The 22,794-nt window shown below is 43.8% G+C and overlaps 1 protein-coding gene and 1 pseudogene across 4 annotated transcripts in view; both read left to right on the top strand.

Moving 5' to 3' along the window:
* Pde7b (phosphodiesterase 7B) overlaps positions 1 to 22,794 on the top strand; it is a 320,938-nt gene that overhangs the window by 182,696 nt on the left and 115,448 nt on the right. The window lies entirely within an intron of this gene.
* LOC110338447 lies at positions 15,324 to 19,616 on the top strand (annotated as a pseudogene). Its single transcript, XR_003842704.1, has 2 exons — positions 15,324 to 16,851; positions 18,507 to 19,616. The product of XR_003842704.1 is annotated as an F-box only protein 34-like (transcript).

Here is a 22,794-nt window from a genome sequence, read left to right as displayed (position 1 = left end):
CTTTCAAGATGGCGGCCATGAGAGATGGCCTCTGGCTCTCTCTCTTACTGGATGTTAGAACGCCGACTTCCTTTGAATGGTGATCCACCCACCCTTCTTTTCTTGGATCTATGTCTAGTTTCCTAAACACATATAAGCCAAACAGATGTACCATCAGGAAATGGTGAGTTCTCCAGATATGTAAATTAGGAAGCAAATTCTTTCTGCCCTCTTTAAAATAGGAAGGCCCAGTTTGATTTGGTAACACAGGCCTGGCAAAACATGAATAAACATCACTGAATTAAAAAGAAGAAAGAAAGAAAGAAAATTTTAAATATTTCAAATCCTCCAAAAATATACAATTATCTTCCGAGGCTACAGAATGTAAAATGGTGTTTTAATACCATATGCAAGTATTTAGTTTCAGGACTCTGTTTGATTTTATTCTTCAGAATCTAAATAGTCTTTGCTTCCTATTGATCTTGTCCTATTTCTTCCTGTTTTGAGGTTGCCATTTTTTAAATAATTTTTAAAGAACAATTCTTCCAAGCAAAGGTGCTACTGAGTTGATGATAAAGTACACACTAGGGACAGGTTCTGTGTCATTTATAATGAGTTAGATAAAATATTACACCTGTGAACACCTGTGTGTGCTAGGTACTCTATGAAAAAGAGTACCTAGGCACTGGCTGACTGGCCACCTTCCAGGGTCACCCAGGAAGATGTTGTTTTATCCTGATTGTTGTAGATGTATCTTTATAATGGTTTAAAAAAAAACAACTCCACAAAATATTAGAAAGTTCTCTTTTAGAATGGAATTAATGCAAAGAAAAGTTCACAAGATGGTTGGGGGTGCAAAGCGATCAATTACCTTGGTACAAGATTTGGAGTGAAGGATAAAGGAAAACAGAAAGACTTTCAAGGGATCAGGTGACATGTAGGTAGGAATTCTTCATTCCTGTAGAGCTAGTGAAAGTGGGTAAGTAGAAAGTATAGAATTCTTTAAAATTTTACAATGGACATGGGCCTTTAAAAGAGTCTATTTAAACTACTCCATTTAAAATGAAGAAAACCCACAGGGGCACATAATATACTCAGGGCCCCGAAGATGGCAATTCACTGAACAGGGCTAACATGAGGACGGTCTCATCAGCCAGCCAGGCTATGGATACAACCACACTATCTATGATGGTCACGTTCCAAATGTGTCTCAACTCCAAAGTGGCTGACAGTCCCTCAAAGAGTAATCTAATCCATCCTTTTTCCTTTCAAGTCCTTAACATCTGTGATTATATTATGTCAGTCTACCTACCTCTACATGAACCGAGAGCATTATATGTTTACAGATTGAGTATCAATAATATGAAAAACATACATCAGCATAGTACCACAGGAGGAAAAGTCCATACACACGCACAAAATATTACAAAACTACATTCATTGTGTGTGTAAAAGGAGTATACAAAAGGCAAAAAATAAAAAAATCACATTTAGACTTAGGTCCCACCCCCAGAATGTTTCATTCTGTATATGCCAAGTATTCCAAAAGCATTCTTTTGTAAGTCTAAAGCCTGGGATACCTCTAGTCCTGAGCAATTCAGACAAGGGATACTCTAGTTCTTCATTTAAATGTGTGCTTGTATTTGTTTAAAAAAGAAAAAAGAAAAAGAAAAGAAATAGGAGAGGAAAGAAGGAAGGAAGGAGGGAGGAAAGGGCAAAAAGAAATGTCTTTTTCTTACTTTCAAACCAAAGATATAAAATGCTTTCTTAGCATGCCTGAGCCCCAGGTTTAAACCCTAGACCTGAAAAGAAATCAAACTTCAATTATCAAACGTTTGGGCAAGTCCCAATCCCTTCTTTTTCTTTCTTCCATCTAGACTGAGTGTGACATACTAACAGAGCAGGTATTTACTATATCAAGATGCCAGAAGAGAGCGGGCCAGGATTGTGCCCGTAAAGGCGGTTATATGTAAGAGGAGGAGACAGAAGTGTAAGCTTCTGGTTCAGTGGCCATAAGTCATGACCACCTTCCCACGATGGTGCTGCTTCTTTTTACATCAGAGTTTCAGAAGGCTCATCCAGTCTGAGCCAGTCTGTGATGGATGGAGAAGTTTGTTCTGGGGCTGAGCAGATCACTCAGTCATTAAATTACTTCCCCGGCAAGAGAGAAGATCTGGGTTAAATCCCCTCAACCCACATGAGAAAGCTGGGAGTTACGGTGCATACTGGTAAGGCCAGCTCTGGGGACATAAAGAGGAAAGTGGGTCCTCAGGCCCATTGGCAGCCCGGACTATCCTGTTTGATGAGTTCTGCAACAATGAGAGACCCTGCTTCAGAAAATAAGAGAAGCATGGCGCTTGGGCACCCAAGGGTGGCCTCTGGTCTCTGCAAAGTGCAGATGTACTCACGCCCCCAGAATATGTGAGTGTGCAGTGTTTGCCCATAACCCAGTGTGGACTAGCCTCTCTGTGTGTCCAATCCTTGGCAAAGTCTTGACTGCCCTCCATGGCCTGTGGTCAGTACTTTAGTAAAGACTTGGCAACATTTAGACAAGATTTTTTTTTTTCTGAACTGGAAAAGCCCATCCCTGACCACTTGATTTCCTTTGTTTCTCTCAAAGAAAAAAGCACAACCGTTGAAGGGGGCACCTTTCTTCCTCCTTCTTCTGACCCCCTCAGTCTGTGCTTAGCAGTCTGCACTACAGTGTGGACAACCTGCCTGGCACCCAAACAACTAATAGAAATACTATCAAAGTGGCTTCTACCGCTTCACATGCCACAGACTTTGTTCATTAAAAATGAGAAATGAGATCCTACCCTAAGCCACGGTGAAACTTTTTTTCTTTTTTGATGTTTAAAAAGAAGTGTCAGGGAGGGGCATGGGATGGTCAGAGCTTTCCGATGTGGTTCTAAATTATTTTTACTCGTTGCTCCCTGTACCCCTGGCTCTAGCCAAAGCAGAAACGGTGAAATGCCATAAAATAACCCACTCTCGAAGTATATTTGGCCTGACAGGAAACAGGAAATACCAGAAAAGATCACAAGGAAGGCTGTAATCATAAGATTCCTAGCCTAATTCTTTTGACGTCAGCAGTTTAGATAAGTCAGATAAGCAATCACACAAGCATCCGCGCGACTCCAGAGCGCCAACCCAAATACGCCAAGTGCAGCTTCAGTCCCTTAACTGGGCTGTTGTTTGGCCTCTGCTCTCCTCTCTCCCCAAGAAGCAGATCCCGAAATTTGGAATTCTGGAGTTAGTGTCAACATTAAGGTATTCAAAGACATTATACAGAGCTGCTAAATTGGCCCTATGGCCAATTTGTCTTGCTTGGTGTGTTAGAAACCTTGGATACAACTCACTGTTTATAAGAGGTATGAAAAGTCTGGCTCATCTCAAAAAGAGTTTGTTTCCTAAAGTTCAGCTTTCCCAGTCTTCAAAACACATCTGTGGCTAGGTAGTACGTCCCTGTTAAAATGCTAAAGAGATATATTACCAGACCCAAGCCATTTAATAACGTCTTTATTATTTTCACCTTTCTTTGGCCTCCTTAATTCCTTAGCACAACAAATGAGTGGGCTGATTAAATAGAAATTAGGCTGGCACTCTTCCCTCTGAGTTCTTTTAACTTCAGAGCCAAAAAATGTGGAAGTTAGCCATTCTATCATCTCCAGAAGGGAGAAATCTCATGCATGGGTTACTCAAGTGATAAGGTAAGAGTTTAAATCAAGAGTTAATAATGGGCTGGGAATGTTGCTTTATGGAAAAACATTTTCCTAGTATATGTAACACTCTGCATTTATTATCTAACACTGAAAATAAAATAATAGCCCATGCAATTTTTAAACAAAAAAAAAGGTTGAGAATAAGAACTTATTCACACTATATCTACCTACTTCTAAAAAAAAAAAAAAAAAAAAAAAATCTAAGCTTAAAAAAAAAAGCTTATGCAAAGTCGTACAGTCATTGTGTCATGGCGTAACAGAAGCCCTACATAAAGTAGAAGGGAAAACAAACAATTATGAGAATGAATTAAGGAAATCTGACATCTGAACTTCTTAGCAGGCAGGGCAAAGGAGAGACAGAAAAGATGACAACATCCATTATCTTCAGGAAGAAAAACATTTTTCCTGGCTTTGAGTGTGTGGGACAATGTTTGATGAGGGATCTTTGCATGGTAACAGAGGATGCCCTTCTAAAGAATGTAAGCAGTTATTTAGGTGTGCCACTTCCCACCTGAGAAGAGTTTTATGGCCCCTCTCAGTGGACAATGGCTCCTAAGAGACCACTCAGTGTGGGTGCTGAGGGAAAGGTGATCTTTCTTTAGGCTGCTGTGACCCAGGGATCGAGCCCATGCACATGATTTGGAAGCAACCAAGACAAAATGTTTGTAACTCGTGCATCTGTAAGGTCAGAGCACAGTCCCCCAGAGTATCCAACTCAGGAAGTTCTGTGAATCCTGTCCTGGGCATATCTGACATTATGATGTGGCAGACGCTCACCTGTTAAGTATACTTACAGGGTTGGTAAGTTGTTCTAAGCAATTCGCAGATCAGTCTTGAGTCTTCGCCTTGTATTCTGCCCGACCCTCCTTTTATCTTGCACACAAGCACAGAGTCCATGGCTTCACCCATATCCCTTCAGCACAGGTAGTGATACTCAAAACCAAATGGTGGATTTAAAGTTCACAGTCAACATGATACATCTAAATGCAATTTTTGCTTTACTTGAACCCATTTCCCAACCTTTGCTTAATATTCTGTTCAATTTACAAAAAATATCAATAATTAATTAACCCAATGATTCCAAAAACTTGTAAATAATGTACATGTGTAGATTAAGATACATACTACACTGAAGGAAACACAGCAAGTTAGGAAACAACAGGACTTGTTCTTGTGTGCCACAAAAATGACTAGCAACTGAGTATTCAGTGCACAGGGAGACATAGTCCAGACATCTTTAACTCCTTTACTGCCGAGTCAACTTCCATAGTAAGGTTACCAGTGTGGCACGGGCAACAGTTGGGGCCAGAGGAACTGGGTTCACCACAGGAAGAAAACAAGACTCTTGCCTTGGTTAAGCACAATCTACCCAACAAGAATCCCGCAAGGCTCAAAACGTACAAGAACATCTGACTGGGCAAAAGAAAAGGAAAAGGAAGAGTGGATAAAAGCGAAAGTATCCAGAGAGCAAGAGGATGGAGAGGAGGTAGAGTCTCCAAGGTATCAGCAAGGCTTCTTACGCGGCATCGCATCCTCACCTCTTAAAGCTGTACTTCTCTAACAGCTCCCCACAGTGAAAGTGAGCCCTGGCTCAGATGTCTGCAGACGCAAGCGTGCCACACACTCACGACTATACAGTAGCTCTTAGTGGACTTGATGTGCTTTAAGGCCCAGCCAGCCACGTTGGAGACCATGGAGTCTTTCTGGGATTAAGATTGTTTGCAGTCGCCCTGCTGCCCTGCCTAGTAGAAAAGTCAGAGTGACTGAGGATTCTCACTTTTCAGGAGGCCCTCAGTCCCGAACCCCTGCTGTCATGATGCAGGGTCATCTTGACAGCATTTGTGACCCAGCCTGTCCTCTTTAACTCTTTTTCTCTCTCTCCTCATCTTTTTTCTGTTTTGTTTTGTTTTGTTTTGTTTTGTTGGATATTTTATGTATTTACATTTCAAATGCTATCCCCTTTCCTGGTTTCCCCTCTGGAACCCCACCTAACCTATCCTCCTCCCCCTGCTTCTATGAGGATGCCCCCCTCCCGCCCACCCATTCCCACCTCACCTCCCTGGCACCCCTACACTGCGGAATTAGCTTTGAGGCTAATATCCATTCAGTGAGTGAATCAGTGAGTGCATACCATGTGTGTTCTTTTGTGACTGGGTTACCTCACTCAGGATGTTTTCTAGTTCCATCCATTTGTCTAAGAATTTCATGAAGTTGTTGTTTTTAATAGCTAAGTAGTACTCCATTGTGTAAATGTACCACATTTTCTGTATCCATTCCTCTGTTGAAGGACGTTTGGGTTCTTTCCAGCTTCTGGTTATTATAAATAAGGCTGCTATGAACATAGTCCTTGTTATATGTTGGGGCATCTTCAGTGACCTCTTACTTGGCTGGCCCCAGCTGTTGGTTGGATCATGGGGGACTCTGAAGTCCAACTGCCTTGTATCTCTATAAAACTTTTTGGACTTTGGTTTTTGCTTTTATAAAAGGCAAATAACAGTATGCACCAGTAGATACTTTGTTTAGAGTTTATGAGGTCCTAGGTCCAATCTCCAATACTGCCAAAAAATTAAAAAGGTTGAAAACAAGCAGTGCTGCTGACAGGGGTTAATCAGACAATCAACACAATGAACAGAGTACTAGTGCATGGTAATCACCCCATGAGGCTAATGAGCATTATTCCACGCTGTCTTAATTTCTCATAATTATCCAGGAGTACTGAATTGCTGTGCTAGCCTATGGCAAAAACCAACACACTGTTTTCATCTCCTTATCTAAGCTTGGTTATTATGAATCATAGAGAGAAGAAACATCACAGAACTGAATTCTGCCTCAATTATATTTGCAATTCCAATGGTAAATATTGAAAATGACCGTTACTTCTAATTTTTCATTACATTTTCACCTGTTATAAATTAATGTGTGCAGAGCAAATTTTCATACCTACAACCACACAACCATTGAAATGTTCTGAAGGGGTTAGGGTGGAGCAATGAAGGTTTATTGGTTCAAATTATAAGTAAGGGTATCCTTAAAAGCCACATAGAAACAGCCATTATTTTGTAGTCAACTAAATCCTTTGTTAGACTAAATTAAATATGAGAGGTTTGTGTTCTTATTTTGTGTTTGTGTTTGAGTTTGTATTCTTATTCATAATACTAATGGCCACTTAAAGTCAAAATCCTATTTAATAGTCACAGGAGGGAATTTTCTTTAGTCTCCAGATTACGATTTTGTTGTGATAATAGCCACTTAAGATTTATTACCACAAAGCCCAGATCACAGCATGCTGCCATTCCAATTCCAGGTGCAGGTTTATAGGAATTAAGATTGATTCATTGTAGACTGGACAAAACCCCATACAGGGAGAAACTTCTCAGAAACCAAGGGTTTTTAAGAAGACCAACAGAGTATCAGGTGTCCTCTAGACCTGGGAGTGGGGCAATGCTTTCTAGGAGTTCTTAAGAAAGGCCATTGGATTTCCTCTGGAGATTTCAGAGTTTAGGTGAACTTAAATTGTGAACACTGTGAAAACATGTTGTAACGCCTGCTTGCCCAAACAAACACCTAAACAAGGACGAAAATATTCAGGACGGCCAGCAGAATTTCTAGACGAAGACCCCGTACGCCATCCTGCTTCCAGGGTCCATGTCCCGTAAAACTAGCAAGGTAGAAATGCTAGTAAGATATATGGTTAGTTGCTTCTAAGAAGGTAGGACCAGGATCTTATTCCAGGACAATAACACACCTTGGTGGCCCAGGCTCATGCATGATATCCCACAGTCTCACACAATGGTGGGTGGGCTCAGGGGCTAATATCTCTCATTTCTTATTACTATCTGTGTCTAAAGAATCTTGTGCTGTTAAGGAGGTGCACTAGGGAAAGCGGAAGAGATGGGTAAAGAACAGGGAGATTTCAGCAGGTGGTACTTTACAGAATTCGGGAAGAAAACACTCTGCCCTGACCATATGCTTAGAATGACCACTAGACCAAAGGAGCTCCATGGAGGTCTAATTTGAAATAATCTTATAAGGAAGGATTTCATCAAAAGTGAGGTTTGTGGGTCTGCTATGGAAATATCTGAAGTAAGACTGGCAAACCAGCCACCTAAATACACATGATTCATTTTTAGACGCATGAATTATGAATGAGCCATTCCGAGCAGACGTTCAGCCTGAGCAGAGTCGACGTGTCACACTGACCCGTCGTTTGGACCAGCGTGGTCAAATAGTAAAGTTACAGGGTAGGAGTTCAAAGTAACTTGATTCTGAGGCAGATAGAGAAAGGAGAGAATGAATGCGGATACCACACGCCTGGCTCTAGTCTCTTGGTGGCTCCCCCGCGCGCAATTAAACAGAATTAATCAAATCCCAGACAGTGAAGTGAACAGCACCGCCCTACTTGCTATGCAGATGTAAACTTTCCTTCTCGCCTTCGTGAACGCCAGCCAAACTGGGGGCTGTGGAGACCTGAGCCAGGGTAGAGCCCTGCAAGACCTCAGCACGTGATTCAAGCTCAGAATGAAAACTGTTGGCAAAAGGGCGGGGCTTTGCCACATTTGATTAGGAAAAGCCTAGCTTTTAGGCATAAATGTCTAAGTTTTAATTATGCAAACTCCAAGAAAATGCCCTGGGTGCTAACAGGGCAGTCACATGATTATTCTCCCACTCCCCACCCCAGCCCTCCCCCCCACATCCCCCAGAGTTATGTTATTCCGTTTCGCTTACAGTTTCACATTCTGAATTTCAGCTCTCACCTCCTCGTAGTTGAAATAAGTGGGTCACGGTCACCTCTCTCACTCCCAGTTCATTATTTTCTCTCCCAATGGCTGGTAAAGGCCCAGCCTCAAACTCCAAATTGTTCTCCGTACTCATCCCAAAGTAGTTTCCACAGCCCAGATTCCACTGATGACCGGCTCCGCACCAATGCGGAGCGGAATGAGCTCTTGAGGGAGATGGATGAGAGAGGAAGCAAGGAGAGTTTAGATCTCCAGTAACCGCTTTAGATGCTCAGGGACTGTCTGCACACCCAAATTGAGGCAGGTTGATGCTCAGAAGTGAAGACTGAAAGGACATGTGTTTTGGTCTTGAGTAGGTTTTCTGTGAGACATGAAAGCTACTGTGCCTCCTGCACTGTTCTAAGCCCCCAGTTCTCAATCTTTTCACAGGGGCCGCCCGAGACCGTCAGGAAAAACAAAAAACACAGGTATTTACATTACAATTCATAACAGCAGCAAAATTACAGCTATATAGTAACAATGAAAATAATTTATGGTTGGGGGTGGGAGGGGTCACCACAACAGGAGGAACTTAGTAAAGGGCCTCAGGATTGGGAATGTTGCGATCCACTGCTCCAAGGGGATGACGGGTAAGAAATACATCTCCAGTTCAGACAGGAAAAGTCCTGATGCAAGGACTTACTGAAATACACCAGTAACCTGCAGGAGGAGCAGAGCTGACCTGAAAGACCAACGTGTGAACCTGACTCCTAGGGAATGTGGCTGGGAGCCAAAAGCTCATGGCTACATACTACCCTAGAATTGCCATTGGATATTTTCCATTGAAAAATAAACTGCAAATATGTTACTCATCAAAGCAATTATGTATACTCAATATATTTCCTCCAGATATCCTCTTGTTCAGTTTCCCCCCTACTCTGGTAGGCCAGGACCTTCTTATTTTATACCTCATCGACAAGAGTCTTTGTCTCTGATAACGCACAAAGCAGAATCCCTCTGAACGTGGGTTACTATCCCCAAGGCTGAGCTCTGCCCCGCGCTCCTCCCTCTTGAGTCTTTTGGTGGTTCTCCCGCTCACCTGGCACCCACACAAACATGACCCTCCCCACTTCCCACTTCTCTGCCTCACTTTCCCGCCACGCAAAGAGTAGGGTTTAACAGAATCTCTCTTATTTCAGCCGCTCCACATTTATTCTGTTGCCCCTCCTTCAAATATCTGTGCTTATACTCAGTGTTCTTATTTCCAAATTTTCTTATACTTCAAGAATCAACCCCATCTCCACCCTTCCTAAAAGCTTCCTTAATTCCCCAGGAATAGGCAGGCCCTGCATGTCCACAGCACCTATTGCCCTTTACCTGTCTTATAATGTTTTATTTCTTTTATAGTTCCTGACATCCCCCAGCCATATAACAAATGACCCTCCACTATTCACAAGCTTGCTTAGTTAATATTGTCATTTTAAAAAGTCAGACTTGGTGGCTAGCAGTCACAATCCCAGCCCCTCAGAGGCTGAATGAAACAGGACGATTTTCCCCAGTTAAAAGGCCAGTCTGCACTGTATAGTGACTTCTAAGCAAGCCTGAGTGACAGTAAGGTCCCGTCTCAAAAAACAAAATGCAAACAATTCTTTGGCAATCCAATGTGTGTGCTATCATCCAATTCTGGGTTATGTTAGCATATGGTAAAACCACCAAGTATTCACAGACTCTAACACCAAGTCGTTTCTCATCCTTGGTTTTGGGGTACAAACACTTCTCTGAAGGTGTAGCTGGGTTCACCCTGCTCCTGTAAAGAAACAGCAGAGAGAGGTCAGTCAAGGTCTAGAGGGGGGGAAAAAAACATTCATTATAATTGCTCTCTGTGTGGGAGGAATGAAAAAAACGCAGCACTTTGGTTTTCTGTTCATAAATCCAAAAGCTACCCACCTGGCTCTCTACCTGTGGAGGGCTGGGCTACGTGCAACTCACTCTAAAGCCAAGGGGTCAGCTACTGGGTATTTAGAGGGTCCCCTGGTACTCTCACATGGGGGCCCTCTTCATAGCAATCACTTTTCTCTTAAGTTTGTTTGGTCCCCTTGGTCCATCCTTACCCCTTCCTCAAGTGTCCTCTCCACCTTTGAGTTGGAACCTTGACCATCAATTCTGTAGTCAAGGTAAAAATTACCCTCCGTCCCTTTCTTCCTCCCCGATGCTCATAGAGCGTTGTCCCCAGTGTCTTTCTCTAACTTGTCACTCTTTCTAAGAAAGATTATGCCTCCATTCTCCTTCCTCGTGATCGTAAATACATTTGTAATTGCCGCTTTCTCCCTCCTAAGTACTCTGAGCGTGGCCATTTGATGCCCGACTCATAGGAGATTACCAGCACTTGTGAGCAAATCGGGAGGTGCAGGTAACCCAGTCTAGGGTTAGTTGGCTTGCCAGGGTGACACATGACCGCGCGTGCCTCCTTGACACAAGCCATAGTCAAGGCGCCACAGAGCATCAACACCTACATTTGTGTGTGGAAGGCTTGAACCTGCTTGGCGTCAGGAGCACTTCCCAGCTGCCACCTGGGATAACTCTGAGACCCAGATTGATCCCTTTTCTGGATGCCATACAAACACGGCATAAGCCATTCCTCCTTCACCATGATAGACAGATAAGCTCATCCACTGGAGCAACGGCAGCACAAAGCCACCTTTGAAACTGTCAGGGGCCCAGAAGATATGAACAAGATGAATCTATCCCACTTTCTCTGTCTCATGAGTTATACTAATGCCCAGGAGAACTCATGCTGGATTTGACAGCTCGCTCATCAAATCTATTGCTGTGCTGGGGTCCGTAGTGTCCTGATCTCAGGGGTGATGAGTGAGCTTCAGGAAGCGTCGTCCCCATCCCAGCTGCCGAGAATATTGCTTTCAGGGCTTTCGTTTTAGAAGCATCCTTCACCTGCTCTGAGACCACACGTGTGGCCTTCCAAAAGAACCGATCTAAACCCAGACATCAGATAAGCCATCGAGAGTTCCTAACTGTACACGGAGCACATTTAACTTGTGTAATGAATTATATCTGATGTGGTTGGATGCTGGTTAGGCAGCATTCTCACCTACTCTGTTCTCAATGTTTAGAGTGGTCTGAATAGACATAAATTTCAGCAGGACCCGATTCTCCAGAACAGCAGCTATCATCAAACGATGAGAGCGTTTTGGATTTTCAGCTGCTACGCTATCTCTTCATCACTTCCTGGTAACAATATGAAAATAGCATTTTTTCCTATTTTGATTCTCCGAGTTCTATCTGGGGGGTTCACAAGCTGATCATCAATTTTTCATATCACTGCCAAGGGCTGACTCAAAGAATCTCACATTTAGTGGCTTCCCTAAAGTTCTCTGAGTTACTGCACTGAAGCACCGGGACCAAAACTCAAGTTGAAGAGGAAAGGATTTATTTGGCTTAAGTTTCCAGATCAGAGTCTAGTATAGAAAAAAGTCAGAACAGAAATTCAAGCAGGGCTGGAACCTGGAGGCAGGAGCTGATGCAGAGGCCGTGGAGGGATGCTGCTTACTGACTTGCTCCCCCTGGCTTGCTCAGCCTGCTTTCTTATAGAACCCAGGACGGCCAGCCCAGAGATGGATGGCCCCACCCACTTTGGGCTGGGCCCTCCCCATTGATCACTAATTGAGAAAAGGCCTTACAGCTGGATCTCATGGAGGCAATTCCTCAACTGAGGCTCCTTCCTCTCAGATGACTCTACCATGTGTCAACTTGACATATAAACCTAGCAAGTACAACTGACCCCTGTCAGCTTGACACACAAACATCACTATTAAGCCACAACCCTTCCTTCCTTTCTTACTCATCCCCAAGATCCGACCTTAAAGACATAACTTGAATATTCCCACAGTCTTCATAAATCCAAACACATTAAAGGTTAAATATCTTTAAAATATCCAATCTTTCTTGGTCTTTCAGCTGTGGGGGCCTGTAAAAAAATCAAAATTAGATGAAATACTTTCTTCAAGAGGGAAGAACCAGGGCACAGACACAATCGGAACAAAGCAAAACTAAACTCCAACGGTGTAAATAACTCAATGTCCGCGATCCACACATGCTCTCCTGGGCTGGGGATCACTTCTCCAGCTCTGCTGCCTACAGCACACACAGCTTGTTTCCTGGACTCCGTCTGTCCCCTCCACTGCTGCTGCTGCTGTTCTCGGTGGTCATCCCATGATACTGGCATCTCCAGATCGCTGTTGCCACTGGCCTGCACTATCCCCGCTAGCCTCTCATAGGCTCTTTACATAGTACCAAGCCTCAACTTCTCTGCATGACCCCCTCCAGTTCTGGGCCTTCAACTGCCACTGAGACTGCACCTTCACCAATGGTCTATCCTGGCCTCTCAGTGCCAAGCCTCAGCTGCTCTCCATGACCCCTTCATGCCTTCAAAACCAGTATCATCTGGGTGACTTTAAACATTACCGAGTCCTGTGGTCAGCACAAGGTATAAGCTTGGCCACCTCTGGAGCACAGCTTCTCTGTGCTCTCAGAGTAAAACATGTCTCAGAAGATTTCCCCCTCAGCGATGTTCTTAATCGATGTTAATCTCTTAGCTCCAGCTAACCAGCACCAATTGTCTCAGTAACACAAAGTTCTTACTCCAATAGTCCTGGTATCTTGTTCATCAGAGCTGATTCTTCAGTCCCAGTGAACCAGAATCACAGAATCTTACATCAAAACAGCAAACACCCTTGATAGAGTCTTTAATCTTCCCTCTGACATCTTACATGCCAGGCCTCCATCTTCTGCATAGCTCTCAACATTCTTATCCTCCAAGCTTCCAGGGAACATCCCACGGAGCTCCCAACACTCAATGGCTTTTCTAGACCAATGTTCCCAAGTCCTTCCACAACCCTCCCCAAAACATGGTCAGGTCTGTCAAGCAATACCCTACGACGACGGCACCAACTTGTCTTAGTTAAGGTTTCTATTGCTGCAACAAAACACCATGACCACAAACCCAGGTTGGAAAAGAACAGGTTTATTTGGCTTACACTTCCAGATCATAGTCCATCATAGAAGGAAGTCAGCATAGAAACTCAAAACAGGGCTGGAACCCGGAGGCAGGAGCTGATGCAGAGCCCATGGAGGGATGCTGCTTTCTGGCTTCCTCCCTGTAGCTTGCTCAGCCTGCTTTCTTACAGAACCCAGACCAACCAGCTCAGGGATGGCTCCATCCATCAAGGGCTGAGCCCTTCCCCATCAATCACTAACTGAGAGAATGCCTTCCACCATGCCCAGCCTTGTGCGTGGATGCAAACCCAGGTCCTCATGCGTATATGCAGCGAGCACTTTACCAACTGAGCTGTCTCCCTAGATTTGTATTTTCTTGAAGCCTTTGATTGGTTTGGTATGGGATCCATTTCACTTCTTGTAGATGTGACTTTTGACCCGCTGGTCACCTCCGTTGGGGTGTGGTTTCATGTCTAAGCAAGGAAGGTATTTTTCAAGTTGCTAGAAGGCCACTGCCATGTGTTTTCCCACACAAGGCCCTGTTGTGTTGTGTTTTGTGTCTTGTGTTTTGTGTTTTGTGCTTTGTGTTTTGTGTTTTGTTTTCAGCACCTTGTGGACCACTAATTGGAGTTTGCATATTCAACTGCAAAACTGCAGTTCAAACTCTTTGAAGTGAGTGGAATTCACATGTCCCTTCAGAGTCAAGGAAGAGAGGTCAGGTCTGGAAGGGGTAGGGCAACAGACAATGATCCCGGACTGGAGGGAGCTCATTTCTAGTTCTTTCTCTCCAGAGGGAGAAGTTGAAATGCATTCTGATGGGAATGTTTGTATGTGATTTTAACCCTAAAAGCTGTGTGCTTGCTCAGCACCCCACGAAGCTTCACAGCTAAGGCAAATGTGACAGGGCTGGAAATCAGTGTGTGAGCTGAGGCCTGTAAGTGCAGAGAGCAGGGGCCAGGGGCAGGAACCAGAGAGTGAATTCTCTCTGTGTGCAGGGATTCAGCCTGCTTTGTTTGAAAGATGGGGCGTGGCCACATGTGTGTGGACAGACAGACATGTGAAATTGCAGCGTGAGATCTGAGGAAGGATTTAAAAAGCAGTACTGAGTGTGTCCCCAGACAGAAAATCCTGAGGTCTTCCTTCAACCACTATAGGAGGAACAACAATATGAACTAACCGCTACCCCCCAGAGCTCGTGTCTCTAGTTGCATGTGTAGCAGAGGACAGCCTAGTAGGCTATCAATGGGAGGAGAGATCCTTGGTCTTTCGAAGATTATATGCCCCAGTACAGGGGAATGCCAGGGCCAGAAAGCAGGAATGGGTGGTTTGGGGATCAGGGCAGGGGGAGGGTATAGGGGACTTNGGGGGTAGCATTTGAAATGTAAATGAAGAAAATATCTAATAAAAAATAAAAATAAATAAAATAAATAAAATAATAATAAATTATAAATAAAATAATAATAAAATAATAATAAATAAATAAATAAAATAATAAAATTAAAAATAAAATTAAAAAAACAAAAAACAAAACTAACTTAGAAATGCAAGTCCAATATAGTTTAATTTTTTAATAGAAATGTGCAATTTTATAAGCATTCAATCAACAACTAGAAATGTGTTATCTGTCACAAATGCTTAAAATTAATAGCCAATCAAAATAAACTCTTTCCAAAGAATCATTTCTACCATTTTCTACCATTTTGGAAGAGGTAGTTCTGTAACATAAAGATATATATATATATATATATATATATATATATATATCTTTAGAGAGAGAGAGAGAAAGAGAGGGGGGAAGGGAGAGAGAGTGTGTGTGTATTCTCTTGCTCTCCCTGCTCCATACCACACACTGAGGATTGAGCCAGGATCCCCTAAATGGCAGGTCAAGGATCTACCACTTTATAACCTTGTTTTTAACTCATGAGTTAAAAATCACAATATCTTCATAGAGAATCAACTCCAAGATTAGTTGTCTTGATAAAAATATCCCAGAAGTCTTCCACTAGCAGCCTTCAGATGAGGATGTTGAACTCTCAGCTCTGCCTGCCTGGATGCTGCCATGCTCCTGCCTGAACCTCTGAACCCATCTGACCAGCCATCTGGTTGCCATCCACGGAGAGGAACCGTTCTTCATGCAGTTGTGGAAGCCGTAAATTTGCACATCCTTGGTGCTCCTCCACCCTCTAACTGGCATCTGTTATGCACCTTGAGCCATAGTGGAAACTCTAGAAGGAAGCGCGGCCCTCTGTACCCACTTGAAATCAGCAAGGACACACTGAGAATGCCTATGAAATGGCCACAGTGATGAAAAGGCAGAGCCAACTACATGAAGCCACCAGCCTTCCTTCTGCCTCCCTTGTCAAAGCATCGTCTAGAAAACCTTCCGGGGTCCTTTCTCCAAATGTTCTGTGCAGTATGAGTGGGCAGAGTCCTGTAGAAAACAGCTTGGACTTTAAAGCCAGAAAGAATGTGCCGTCTGCAGCCGTGCACCGGAGTGATGAAGGACTGACTGTCTAGGAGCTGGGCTACTGTCAAACCTGGGAACACGAAGGAGAAAATTGCATTCTTTTCAGCCCGCCAGTGTAGCAATCGGATAGGCTCTATGAAAATAAAAAAGTTCCTGGGATATCGATGGGAGAGCCACTACAAGAAGGAAAAAAAAAAAAAAAATCAGGGGATCTTAAGAAAGCCAAGTTACAGCTAGAGATGATGAGAGAGATCAACAGCCAGTGCTACCAGTCTAAGCCGTTTGCGTGTGGCGTCGAGCACTGTTCTGTGCAATACATGAGTGACAGTGGGGACAGTATCCGTTCTGCGAGGCCTCTGTCAGTGATAGAGACAGTTGCTACTGCTGTGCTAGCTAGCTGCACATAAAACCTGCACAAATTCGCCTACCACAGTGAAGATTTCTGACCAGTCCCGGGGTACGTCACCTATACCTGAGCCCTTCTCTGCTCCGGAAACTTGTGAAAACCCCAAGGAAAGAGAAAATTCTGAGACTGGCAGATCCCAGAGTGAGCCGGTCCGTGTCCTTGACGTGGTAGCCAGGTTGAAGTCTGAGTGCCCGAAGCACCAGGGCCAGTGGGAACCCGGGAGCTTGTCAGGGAGTAACCGCTTCCGTCGAAAATGTAGGCAGGGTGTTGCTCACAAATGGTTCCTCAGGCCGGCGACAGAAATGAAGAGGGCTCTGCAGACACAGCCGACACTCAGGTGCACCCCCTTGCAGCCGGGATCTGTGGGTGAAGGACCCTCCGTAACTGAGCATCATTGTGCAAAGGAGCAGGCCTGGGATGGCACTTCTCAGAGCTGTCCCTCCTTGCCAGCCGGTGTGAGCTTTCATAGGGACAGCACAGAGGTAGAGCCACAGAGGTAGAGCCTGGTCAGCAAACAGCTGTGAAGCACTGCAGCAGAGGGCTTTCCTGGCTGTAAGTTAGGTCTTTATGAAGCTTTAACTGGGCAATCCATAAGAAGTCAAGATGGAGAGGGAGTACTGACGTCCATGTGACAGGGAGGCAAAGGACTGGGGCCAACCTCCAAGGGTGTGGCCTCGCCCGGCCCTCTGGGTCTCGGCTCAGATCTGACTGCCATTGCTCGGGCATTTTAAACTCTGTTTCCCAGCTGTACAAGAAATTAGTTCCGTGGTTTTGTATGGTGCTGCCTCCCATTTAACCTATCCAGCTGTGAAGAAGCCCTGCCTGTTTTCCTCGGTCAAGGACATTCAGAGGTCCCCAGGCAGTCTCTCGAGACAAGGGGGATCCTGAAGTGGTCCAACACTGGCTTTGCCTTTGGCGTGAGTGAGAAGGGAAGCAAACTGTTGAGAATTACACCTCAGAAAGAAAACCAGGCGCCTTCCCCTAGGCCTGTGTGCTTGTTCCTGTGAGAGTGGTAACTGGAGACGGATATGCCCTGTGTTGGTCACAGTGTGTATAACGGTTGTGTTTGCACAGGGCTGTGAACCTGCACATTAAACCTGAGCGCCTTTACCTGTAGACGACTGCTTTGGCCCCTCTGTAAATAACGTGATTAAAATTCAGTATTGTATATTATGAACAGCTGACTAAACATAGTCACCACAGAATAGGACAATATCATATAATAGATTAAAATGTTGTGCATCCTTTTGTCTGGATAAATATTAAAAAAAAAAAAAAAAAAAAAAACTTCAACGTTTTAAATGAGGGAAAAAAAATCCCAGAAATGAATATTTAACTGTTGAATGGTAAATAAGATACTTACATGACCATTAGATCAGCACTGTTTGAAAGCACCTGCTGGTCTCACAGAGGAGCCAGGCCCCATGCCCCGCACCCACATCAGGTGGCTCACAACCATCTATGACTCCCTTCCTAGGGAATCCAATCCCCTCCTCTGGCTTCTGAGGACACCTTCACATATGTAGTGTAGCGTTAATGGGATCCCGAGTCCGCTCCGCCACAGAGCTCAGGCCACTCAGGGAGGCAGGATGTGGAAATTTTGACTGCGCTTACCCCACGCCTTGCACCGGGCGGGTGTCAGGCTACAAGAAGAGGCAGAACACAGCTCCAGGGGTCTGGGAGCGCAGTCTGAGGTCCCCGCCAAAGCTGGCTCCGGACTATCTGGTGCTTTATCACAGCAATAGGAAAGTAATTAAGACACATGTTGCAGCTTATTTACTTTTTAATTAATTAATTTGTTTATTTGAAGGGGAAGGCATACGGTATAAGTAGGTCAAATAATAAGTTACAGAAGTCAGTTTTCTCAATCTACCCTGTAATTCCTGAGAGTTGCCAAGCTTGGTAGAAAATTCCTTAACCCACTGAGCCATCCTACCAGCCCAGCACATTATATTTTAAAGAACGAAGGCCTAAAAGACTTAAGGCATTGTTAAAATGAATGTAAGAAAAAGCTAAATGTAATTAATAAATATAAGTTTGATATGATATCAAGAGTATAATTAAAAATGGATCAAGTCCTTAAATCTCTTTGAACTAGAAAAGACTGTCACATTTGAATGTCCTTCAGGTAGAAGTGGGTTGTTATTTCACAATAGTACCCAGTCAGATTTTTAATCTCTCTACACATTTATCCCCCTTGCTTATAGACCTTCATTTTTTATAGCTCAAATGATGATGTTAATGTCCAGTAACCGATACTGCAAATCAGATCCCTGGGTGACATTTTTTGAGAGAGAAAAAAATGAAGTGAACTTGAACTTTACCTTTTAAAAATGTTAATACCTAGGACTGGAGAGATGGCTCAGCGGTTAAGAGCACTGACTGCTCTTCCAGAGGTCCTGAGTTCAATTCCCAGCAACTACATGGTGGCTCACAACCATCTGTAATGGGATCTGATGCCCTCTTCTGGTGTGTCTGAAGACAGCTACAGTGTACTAGTAATAAATAAATCTTTTAAAAAGGGAAAAGGAAAGAAAAGAAGAGTAGAGAAAAAAAGAAAAGAAATGCTTTACAAAATATCAATACTTGACTGGCATAGGACAACATTTCAGATGTGCATTTATTCCTGAGGTTGCTTAACTTTTTTTTAAAAAAGCTATTCTGTATTCTTTACATTGGTGAAATGAACACTGATAATTGAGACTTTCGATCCAATTGCCTTTATTGCATCACCAACCCAAATCAGCACATGGCTTGACTTTCCTGCATGACAGTGATCCTTGAGTCCTAAAGACTGACATGAAAGAAAAATCTAACGTCAGTAGAATCAAGCGTTTGGACTTACACAGGAATCAGACCCCAAACTCTTGCCCAAAATGAACAATTGAAATTCCTGTTGAGGTTTTTAAAAGTCTCCACCGCCCCCTCAAGTGTTCTGCGTTTTACACAACTCAGCACTTCCAAACCAAGCCAGAATGAGGAACCCTGAGTTCCCTGTGGTCGGCCATTTCCCAAGTATTCCAAACCCACGCCTGGACCAGGACACTCCAGGAATCTCATCAGCGCCTTGACCCCAGGAGGTTTCTAGTTCCATTTCCAAACCATAGAGGTTTGGAAAAGACCTCCCTGAACCTTCCATCTGCCTCCTGCGCATTGACATGGTAGCATCAAGCTCTCGCCTAAGACCCGACCGACATGGTTTACTATACTGCAGAGCTAACGTGCCATGGACAGCATTAGAAACTTGGCTGGGACCAGTCAAGATGGTTCTGTTTAACAACCTAATAAATATATTGGAATGAGCAATGAAAGCAAAGTTACAGAGACTGCCTTGTAGCTCGGCTGTGGAGTTTCTTCAGCGAATCTCGCCCCCCCCCCCACCTCAGCATTGCACCGAGCTCAGAACCACTAAAGCAACAGAGGTTGGACAAGAGAGTGTAGTTCAGTGCTAAGGCCCCTGCCCGGCATGCCCAAGGCCTTGAGTTTGAACCCTAGCACCACAAATGCACAGAGTTAAGTTGATTTTAAAAAACACGATTAGGTTTAATTTCGTAGTATTAGTGATTTTCATTTTAAAGTCTTAGAAAGGGGAGAGAGATAACTCTTTGTAATAACTTCATAAACCCCTAAAAATTAGACTCCTCTAATTGGTAAAATGATATGGAAATGATGTCATCTAAGGGAGGTTGGGGGAGGTGGCTCAGTCAGTAAAAAGCTCAACACACAAGCTTAAAAACCTTAACCCATGTTAAAAAAACAAACAAAACAAAAACATGCATGGTAGTACAAATCTATTAATAAAGGCTCCTAGACATGTCTACTGGGTGAATTGATGTCCTGTAAAAGGCTTCATTGTGGCCACCTGGACTGTGAAACGCCAGGCTGATTTCAGTGTGGATACCACCAATTCAGACATGTCACCAAAACATTTCTAGTAGAAAATGTCACAAGAAGGAGGAACCACCTACTTTATCAGAGTGGACTACTGGAGATTTGGGGACAGATTGGTCTCTGGAGCTCACTGGCCAGACAGCCTGCCCAAGTTCATGAGCCCCAGTGAGAGACAGTGTCTCAAAAAACAAAGTGGGCAGCTCCTAAGAAATGACAGTCAAGATTAACCCCTGGCATCCACGTGGACACGCTCCCACAGAACACACGCATCATTTAAAGAGTAAATGAAGTGCGCCTAGGGCCAGGAATATAGCACAATAGGAACTGGAGTTCTCACTTCTGTCCTGATGCCACTGGCTGGGTTTTTGTTCAGTCACACATTACACACACACACACACACACACACACACACACACACACACACACGGTGAGGGAAGGCAGAGAGACAGACAGAAGAGATAAAATACTCTATGAAGCAAGCCTTATAACTGGTTTTTTAATAATACACTTTGATGAGTACAAGGAATACAATTCCAGAAAGCCTACACTCTTGATGGCAAAACAGAAGGTAAATCAGGGATGGGGGAAGGTCCAAGAGAGAAGAAAGAGGTCAAAGTTGTCATTGGTGATAGACAGAACCAAACAGGACTCGTGATATGGAAATGGCTCAGAGTATTTAGCTGACTTTTTAATTTTGCCGTCTGTTTTTCTACCGCTCTTAAGAACATCTTATAATTACTGTACGTGACCTTAGTCAGTTTTGCATGAGATTTGTGGTGCTACATTACCCTTAAGAAGACTGCCCACAATTCCAGGCAAGTGTTCAGAAAGGCGCTGGCAGTTCTAGACGTGGATGGCCTGGCCAGCTTTCAAACTGTCATTGCATGCCTTTTCTGAGAAAGGTCACAGGAGAGCTTTTGACAGAGTGATGCTGTTGATATTTAGAATCCTGACTTCCTTGCCTGGCTTCAGTTGAGCTGGAGGCCAACCTTTGAGAGGCAAGTCAGCCTGGTTGCTATGGTGGACGGTGTCCTAACAACAGACACGGGTCAGGTGTCAGGTTTTGATCTCTCAGCCTTGGCAGTGGCTCTTGCTGGAGTTGGTCATGTGGCTCTTCCTGGCTCACCTGGACATCCTGAGATAAACAGCTAAGAGCTACTCGATGACCTCTCTCTCTCTCTCTCTCTCTCTCTCTCTCTCTCTCTCTCTCTCTCTCTCTCTCTTGAAGGACCTTTCCCTGGGAGTATGGTTTAACTGTGGTCAGTGTGCTCTGAGAACGTGGCTGGTTCTTCCTTACTTATGGCATGCTCTACTGAAAGTGGTATGATTTCACAGTCCAGGTGCCCGTTGTGTATCTTAATAACACCACAACTAGGGCCACAACCGGGGACTTGCATGTGAATAATGTAAAAGAGATGGTACCCTCACATGTGAGTATATGTCTGAGAGTCTGTGTGCCGTGCAAATGGTAGGTTCTGAGGTTACAGGTATTAAACGCTCTTTGTTGTTTAAAGAATGTAGTTGGGTTAATTCCTCAAAAGTGGACATTTGATCTTGTTCACAAGATTAAAGGTCTCTATATCAATATTCTGAAGATAACATAACAAAAATACCACAGGCAGTTTAGCGTTTGTTTCCTGAGGTTCTGCTCAAGGTATCTGAAATGCAGTACTTGCTGTGGCCTCTCTCCTTGGCTTCTAGTTGGTCACCATCTTTATCATATCAAAGGCCTCCATCCCCAAATAAGCCACATTCTGAAGTGATGGTGGTTCAGACCAAAACCACACATAGCATAAATCAATACTGCATCATCGATATATCAGCACACCTCATAAAAACTGGTTGTGAAAAATAAGTTGCAAATCAGAGAAAAAGGAAACTTCACCAGAAAACCTGCACGTGAGGCCAATGAAAACATCCCACAATCTTTTGTTTGTTTGTTTGTTTCGAGACAGGGTTTCTCTGTGTAGCCCTGGCTGTCCTAGAGCTCACTTTGTAGACCAGGCTGGCCTCGAACTCAGAAATCTGCCTGTCTCCTCCTCCCAAGTGCTGGGATTAAAGGCATGCGCCACCACACCCGGCACATCTCACAGTCTCAATTCCTCAGTGGAGAATTCATTCCCTTGTCATTCCTGGGACAAAGGAGAATTTGACAAAGCTGGATTTCTTCCCTCTGTATAAAATCATATCTTCATTAATTCTGATGAGGAAAAGGGTCTCAAACAACTATGAAATTCCAGCGGTGCTTTTCCTGATGGCTCTGATCCCTTCACACCACAGTCTCACTCTCTCTCTCTGGCTTTTCTCTCTCCGGAGAGCTTTTAGGTAGCTACCATGAGAGTGTGTTTCAGGTGACGTTCAGCTGGAATTGTTGAGAGTATCAGAGGACCGTGGAAAGCACGAAATTATCTTGATCTTCTCTGACATCTAGAGATGATGTCATTTCTTATTAATATTTTAACATTTAAAAGTGTTAGACCAAGGCTCAGTTCCTCTGCAGCTTCTCTCAACAGAAGGCAAAGCATGATAAATGACTATTGCCCATGATGTCTCTTTGTACATACTAAATGAGATGGTTTAGAGACCCACCCAAGGGTAAACATG

Source organism: Mus pahari, chromosome 21, assembly GCF_900095145.1.
Source record: "Mus pahari chromosome 21, PAHARI_EIJ_v1.1, whole genome shotgun sequence".
NCBI lineage: Eukaryota > Metazoa > Chordata > Mammalia > Rodentia > Muridae > Mus > Mus pahari.
Note: the sequence above shows the minus strand (reverse complement) of the source record. Positions and strands in the feature narration are given on the sequence as shown.